Genomic DNA, 8,478 nt, shown 5'->3' on the forward strand with positions numbered 1-8,478 from the left:
TTCCGCCAACTACTGCTTCAAACAGCCTCTTCCCCGGAGGATCTTCATACATTCTCACGACATGTTCAAGCCAGCGAAGCCGCTGGATGTTAATGCGCTAAATTATATCAATGTCGTGATAAAGCTCGTACAGCTCGTGGTTCACTTTTATGCGGTAGTCGTCACCAACTCGTAGAAAACCAAAGATCTCACGAAGAACTTTTCTCTCTTTTTTATGTTCAAAGTTATTCTTTTTGTAGAGACATTTGTTATGCATATTGTGTAATTACTATATGTAAAGCGTCCATGTAAAAATCACTAAAATAGACGCTTAAAAATCACCAGAATGGACGTTTAAAAATCACCAGAATGGACGCTTTACATATAGTACATAAACAATATGCAAAACAACAACAAAAGAATAGTTTTGAAAATAAAAAAATAGGTGAACTCAAAAGTTAACTTTTAATTCATTGAACTTGTGTTTCCATAATAAAGCTGTAGTTTATAAACTCGTTCTAGTTTAAAGCACGGCAAGTGCTTACCCATATGTGAATAATATTTCTTTATGTGCGAAGTATTTGGTGATCGGATTAAACTTATGTTGTTTGTGATTTTATTCTATTTTGTTTTGTGTGTACTTCGTCATAGCTAATCATTTTTTCTGCGTTCCGCCAGTTTTGTGTTCCCTCATTTTCTATATTCGCTACGTCTACAACTACAATTACATACTTAAGAAGTTAACTTATTACACGATTTTATATGTACGCAAAATAAGTTCTATATGCTTCCTGTCTGCAGGGTATCTTCCCTATAAAAATTAAGTATTAGTTCTCATCAATGCTTTTAATTTTTCAAAACCTAATTATTAATTAATTAATTATTATTGGGTAGTTAATTCTTTCATAATGTTGTGTCTAACCAGATATTAAGCTACAACATGGTTAGTTTTTGTATTAAACTAAACTAGTATAATCGTATATACTATATATTAAGGATATTTAAATTATATATTCCCATTTAAATTAAAATACATATTTATAGTAAAAATATTTTTGTAATGCAATAAATTGGTGTTAGTGTTGTTATCAATATTAGTGAATAAATATTAGATATTTTCGATTTAAATGCAAACGATAAAATATATTGTATTTAAATCAGAAAATCCAAATTTTGCAAAATTAAAACAAATCAAAAATCGTGTATTTATGCAAATTTAAAAGCGAAAAGAAGCAAAAAAACTTGAATTTCGATGTTTCGATTCACCAACTACGCCCTTGAATATTTATAAACGTTCGTGTGTTCCGCAGTGAAACGAAATCATTTGATTTCGATTTGATTCAAGTTGATTATTATGCAAACGAGCAAATTACACAGAGCTTTGTAACACAAACTTGCCACAACAATAATAGCACAATTAAACACACACAAACTGCATGGGCTTCCAACTCAGACCAATATAAACCATTCAAACATACACAAAAATGCAACTGTGGGTACACAGAAACCTGTTACGATAAATTATGCGCTTCAAAATGGCATGAAAACCAGAAAATAGCAAGGCATAAAAAGGGAAAAAAATTTAAAAAATAGAAAAAAAAAATAGGAAAAGAAAATAGAAAACAAATTGGAAAAGCTATAAAGATTCTTTGAAAATCGTTTTGTTTCATTTAAAGCCGGCAGTTATGTGAATTGAAACTGAATTATGTGTGTATGTGTGTGTGTGAAAGGAGTAGAGATTGGTGTTCACTAATTTTTCCTTTTTAATTAACATTTTCCGTAATTTCCTTCTTAAATTGAATTAAAAAATTAAAAAATTTAATATAAATTTTGAAAATATTCATAGAATTTCATTTCCACCAATATTTTCACTGACAAGTTCATTACGCTTTTAAGTAGAAAACTTCTCACGAATGTCACAACGAGCTCACCTGTAAAAGATACTGCGAAAAATAAAGTATCTGAATATATTAAAACCAAATTAAAAATTTTATAATTTTCGTGAGGAGTTTCTCCAAATTTTGTCGTGCACATGCATTCTAACTGACTCTGCTACGAATTATATATTCCTAAACTTTCATTTTAATTATAAAACAGTTCCACTTAATACTGTGTAAATCTTTTTGAATGTCATTATAATATCTCCATTGTAAAATTCACTGGAAATTTGTTGCATATGAAAATTAAAATTTTTAATTACCACCTGCAACTTTGCCCACTTGAGTTGTGCATTAGTTTCCCTAGAAAAGTTTCCTTACACCCCCGAAGTGTTGGAAATTGTGCTCCGTTTTCGTAAGCCTCGCCACGGGATCTTTTCACAACTGGCATACACAATTCGGTACCACCAGATGCAGTACCACTAAATGAGCGTGAAAATCTTAAACTTTTATTTACATAAAAAGTTGAAGTGAATTTAAATAGGAAATCGGATATTTTTCCTAGATTTTTACTGTTGATTTATTATTTAATAGCTTAAGAAGTTTTAACAATCAATTATCCAAACTACTGGAGGATGTGTATGTTTTAAATAAAAATATAACTTCGAAAAGGTGTTTTGATTTAAATGAAATATACGATATCAGTATGAGATAACGATATTTGGAAAATAAAAGCGAATATTTACACATAAGTTAAAAATATTTGATACAAACTATATCAAAGTATTTATCACTTTTAATAATATTCTTAGAAAAAATTTATAATGTTCAGTAACACTGATTTTTAAAGACATAAATGAAAACCTATCTTACTTATTTACTTACTTATTGTTATAAAATAATCTAATACGAATTATTAGATATATTAACTTCTGTGATATGTTAACTGCTTCATTGAATAAACTTTGTGAAATATATTAGACAATATTTTTATATCTTCTCTGGTTCTCTTTGGAACAACTCAATAAAAAGCAAAGAACCTTAAGTTGCGTGGGGTATTACACAATTTATTCCATGTGATTTTCACAGCGACAAACAGGCTATTTACATGCTTACTTACATATTACTAAGTCTTTGAAGAGGCTCTGGACCCTAAACACCAAATGTATTCAAATACAACACCTTGTAGGCGATATACCCGCTTAGTAAGGTATACGATTAACTGATCTCGGATCCGATCGAAATTTCAAACTTAATTGATCTCATTTTTGCAAAAATGTATCCAAAAGTCATCTCAATATTCCTTGAAGAATACCTCTATCGCTCTAACTCAGTTCTTAAGACCACTAAAATTAATATATATTCCACTGACTGGAAGTTTTTCCAACTTAAAGTAGATACCCAAACCAAACACCTTTATAATATTATTATTACTGAACAACTGGATAAACTGTTATTTAAAATCATTAAAATCCATACTGAAATCACACACCCAAGCCAGTCTTCCTAGCCAGTGTATGATTTTTTTACATGTGTCTAAGGTTACACAAAGTAGTCTGCAACTTCTAAGTAACAGAGTTATAATTTTTTACCATGATTACCTGCCGTTAAGACTTAACACCATGGTATTCTTAACACATGTATCAGTATAATGCGAATGAATGCTCTCATTCGAATTCTGAGGGTACTAATTAAAGCTCCAACTCAAATAAAAGTAACGAATACAATCATTTCATCTCCAGAACTTTAGGTTCTAACCAAAACCACCACGATACTCACATTCAAGAACAAACCTCTATTGATCAAGACAGCCGAAACTGTGAATCCTGTACCTCGTGGTACCAGATTTACACATACAATTGAGTTACTACCATGATGATGTGAACAGTATCGTTTGGTACCTACTGTATTTTAATCGCCTCTTACGAGAAACATGTTTTAACACGAGAAAATTCATTAGTTGGTCCCAGACAATTTAATTAGGACTCTGGAAACAAATGAACACTTTCTTTGCAAATAACCAGATTCGACAAGATTAAAGATATTCCACTATTGGTTCTTCAAAAAATAATAAAAAAATATAATATACATATAATATAAATATCAAATATCAACCAAGCAAATAGGTCTTAAACTTTCGATTTTCATGACCGGGTCTATGGTAACAAAACCACAGCCAAATGCTACTGTTATAAAGGAGGAAATTCTGCAGCCATTTAAGCTAATCAATCAATCCATTTCCAAAAATATTTTCACATGAAAAGAATATTTTTTTTCGTATGGACCCGGAGGAATAATCTTCTAAAGATACAAATGGCCCGTATCATAGCATGCCCGATTCATACACGACTCATTGAGGCATACATGTCTACGGACTAAAAAATCCCACCTTCTCAGCTCAAAATCCTGAAGATCCCTGCAATATGTCCAGTTAAGGTATTCCTTCACAAGAAAGGAATAGAAATGTTGAAAAAATGAATATGGAAAAGATGTATTTTTATTGAGGGTGCCTATATTGACGATGTAGAGTACTAAAGCTGATTTTAGCAAAAAAAAAACGCTGCTTTTTAGTACTTAGTGTAGGGATTTACTAGTTAAAACTTTTTAAAATCTTGTATTTATCACAAAAGTTAGCCTTCATAGTGTCCAGGTATTGTCATTAGGCAATGTACCGTGGGCATGGGTCGGTAACCATGTAAGCCATGACAGTGACAAAGCTCCAATCAACAAATAACTGGAGATTTTAACACTAAAGTGTACAAATTCAGTATAAGTTTCAGCTAAGTATTTGTTTACTTTGATATTTAAACTAATATTATTTTATAGTTTTATATCAAACTGCTTTAAATAATAACAATAGTAGTAATAATAACAATAATAATAAGAGATATCCAATTGAACCTTCCTTTCATTTCATAAATATTATAAGTTCTGTCATTCACTGTTTTCCTTATGTCAGCAAGTTGAATTTGTTATCTTAGTAAAAATCAAAACCAAAAAAATTTCAAAACGTATAAGAAATCGCATTAGTATTCGAATTCGATTATGCAAATTCATATCTAAAGTATTTGATTAACCTATACGACATTTTTAGCAAAAAAGAAGCTCAAACTTGCAAAATCGTAAGAAGCGCACAGAGAAGCCAATACATACTATACTATATATAGATATTTCAAATGTATGCTAAAATATGTTGAGATACTGACACTACGTGAAACATCAAAGCAGCTTACTCTGCCACGAAACAGAAACAAAATGTAAATATAAATGTCGAAATAAAAGAGAAGCACATTTATTTAAGCAAACCAAGACATTATCGGGATTCCTTTTCATGTAAACGCTATGGCGAGGAGCTGTTAACCCTACACACCCATTTCAGCCACAGATTTTCCAAGCTAAATTGCCACATTGGCATGCGTTGGGTTAATGCTGACATTTTTGGTTGATTTTACGTTTATTGTGAACTAAAACCATTGATGTTTCAAAAATTTCTTTATATTATGTGCTTGTTTCAAAAAAACCAAAAAAAAAAAACAAAAAAAATAAACAGAAATAACATAAATAATTTAAATGTCAAATTAAACATTTAAATCCCTTTTTGGAAATTTGCATTTAGTGTTGTTTATTTGAAAAGTTCCGTAACAAAACACCCATGATCTTAGCAACCACAGCACTAAACTGCACTTTGCAGTTGTGTTTTGTTCTCCAAAAATTGCAACAATTCCAGTAATTCGTCCTGTGCGAAATGAAATGCACAACTCTAAATCCTTGAGTGCCAACTCTGTGAGGCCATATCACCAATTGCTCCAACAGTGGTCGAAGTAAGGTTGCTAGTGTTAAAGCGAAATATTTGGCTTTAGCAACCGACAATACAATATTGGAAAATTCATTCATCATCTGGCAAAATTCAGTTACTAAACGGAGCAACTTAATTTGGGATGGTTTCTGTGGTAAGAAGAAAAAACTTTAAACAAGTCGAAACTAGTCGAAACAAGTCGAAACAAATGCAAGTGGTTCCATTAAAAGCAGTAAAAATTATTGCAAAATTGAGAAAAAATTTGAAAAAGGAATCATTAAAGAATGAATACTATTTTTGATGGTCATTGCTAAGTGGAATTTTAAGTAAGAAGAAAAGCAATCTGTAGTAAATACTTTGTACTGAAATGATGATTATAGTTTTTAATTTTCTGTAATATTGATTTACTTCGTCACATCAGTTTTCAAAAACACTTATATAAATAATTTATTTAAATAATTCAAATGTATTTTTAATGTTTTGACAAGCATTTGTGATATATTATTATAAAACAAGGAAATCCAAAAATTGATTAAATTTTTTTATAATATTAAACAATTACAACATATATATTTTATTTTGTATTATAAATAAAAAAAAAAATAATATATATATTTATTATAATAAAACTCCAAATAGGTGTTTTGTGATAAAGTCAGAGAAATCTTAGAGAATTAAAAAGATTTTTTATTTTTGTATATTATTGTAGTATTGTATGGTATTTATATTAAGTTCCCAAATAAGATTCTATGCACAAGATATTATACAATAAAAAATGTCTCTATCATCAGGTTAAGGACTCTACAATTAATAGGCATTAATAAATATTAATAAAATATAATAATTTTGTGTGTTGTCCACATTTCAATGCAATAACATGAATTGATACATATATTATATATTATTAATACTTATTAATGTCTATCAATTGTAGAGTTCTTATACTGATGATGACTCTCAAGGAGAGTCAAAATATAAAATATATTATATAAAAAAATATTAAACAAATATTTAATTTAAAAATGTGACCTGTAGCCGAAAATAAAATATATAAAAAACATTATTAACATGACAAGATCGAGAAACAAATTCAAAATGGAATAATTAAAAATAACTGTAATTAATTAATTGAATTATTCCACAGCTTGTATATGATTTCGTTATAATATAATAAAGTTCAACCATTGATACTGGCAGTCTCAAAAAATATTCTACAAATTGTGACGATTTTTTCCAACACGTCACAAATAAATTATGATAGTTGAAAATAGCATGAAGTTATTATAGTAAACAAATAAAAAAACCCAACAACAGAATTAAAACTATTTTTGTCGAAAAAAAAATATATGTATAGCATGAAGTTATTATTATTATTGTAAACAAACAAAACAATAGAATTAAGCTATTATTAGTAAAACCAAACCCACGGAAAAAAAAATATTAGTCTAAGCTATGAAAAAATATATAAAGTATTAATAAAGTAAAAGGAATTATTTTAGAAAGTAAGATAATAATAAGTAATTATAAATTATCATAGAATTTAGTTATCAAAATTAAGAGAAACAATAAATCTCTTGAAAATACAAATTAAGTAATAATACTTCCGATTTCTTTGAGGGTAATTATTTTTGCAAAATTTTAATAATAAATATGCAGCGAACAACAACAGCAGAACATAGCGAAATCAGTAGCAGGCAATAACAACTTAGAAGAAAGCTACACAGTATGCACTCAGAAGTCAGTTATCCCGTTATATAAAATCCGTATAAAAGGAGAAGCAAAGTAAAACACAGGGACTTGGCCACAGCACTTCGAACAGTGCACATCACCAGAGGGACTTGGCCACAGCACTTCGAGCAGTGCACATCACCAGAGGGACTTGGCCACAGCACTTCGAACAGTGCACATCACCAGAGGTTCAATCACAGGTCGTGAAGCAGAACACTTCACAAGGTAATCACAGAGGTAATTATTAAGTCATAGAACTGATTCCTAGCAACACAGCCCTATCGGTAGTGTTGTTTCCTAATCCCACAGTGTAGCCCAGTCGGTAACACTGAACCTAGCAACACAGCCCTGTCGGTAGTGTTGTTTCCTAATCCCACAGTGTAGCCCAGTCGGTAACACTGAACCTAGCAACACAGCCCTATCGGTAGTGTTGTTTCCTAATCCCACAGTGTAGCCCAGTCGGTAACACTGAACCTAGCAACACAGCCCTATCGGTAGTGTTGTTTCCTAATCCCACAGTGTAGCCCAGTCGGTAACACTGAACCTAGCAACACAGCCCTGTCGGTAGTGTTGTCTCCTAGCCTACCTTTAGTCATTCTTTTGTGTTCTCTTATTTACAGGAGTTATATTAATTGTCCGTATTTATAATTACAATAAAATATCATTAGTACATAAGTATAACTATAAATATTGTAATAAATTTATTTTGAGAAAAATAATAAAAAACCACGAAACTAACGAAAATAGCCCGTTTTTTAATTACGAGAAGATTCAGGGTTACAGAGAAAAAATATTCTTGTAACGACTCTGGAATCCGGCGAGAAAAACCCCGGCTTGAGAAAAAAAGGTTCTTTACAAGTGGCGCCCGAGCAGGGACCCTGAATACAACGTAGGAAACTTCGTAATATAATAATGAGTAAGGAGGATCCGATTTTAGCACGAACCTGGTTGGTCACATCACAGAACTCTTAACTCGAATAAAACGAATTTAAGAACTCTGGAAGGAAAAAATATATCAACGTATATCACATGTGGAATACAAAGGGGCAGATATGAGTCCTACAATGCGCTCATCCATTCAAACAATAGAACATGTGG

The 8,478-nt window shown here is 30.6% G+C and overlaps 1 protein-coding gene across 1 annotated transcript in view; it reads right to left on the reverse strand.

The window, feature by feature from the left end:
• The window catches only part of LOC119686344 (5-hydroxytryptamine receptor 1D-like), a 121,342-nt gene that overhangs the window by 54,295 nt on the left and 58,569 nt on the right, over positions 1-8,478 (reverse strand). The gene's annotated exons all lie outside the window — the stretch shown is intronic.

The sequence above is a fragment of the Teleopsis dalmanni genome, chromosome 2 (assembly GCF_002237135.1).
Source record: "Teleopsis dalmanni isolate 2A chromosome 2, ASM223713v2, whole genome shotgun sequence".
NCBI lineage: Eukaryota > Metazoa > Arthropoda > Insecta > Diptera > Diopsidae > Teleopsis > Teleopsis dalmanni.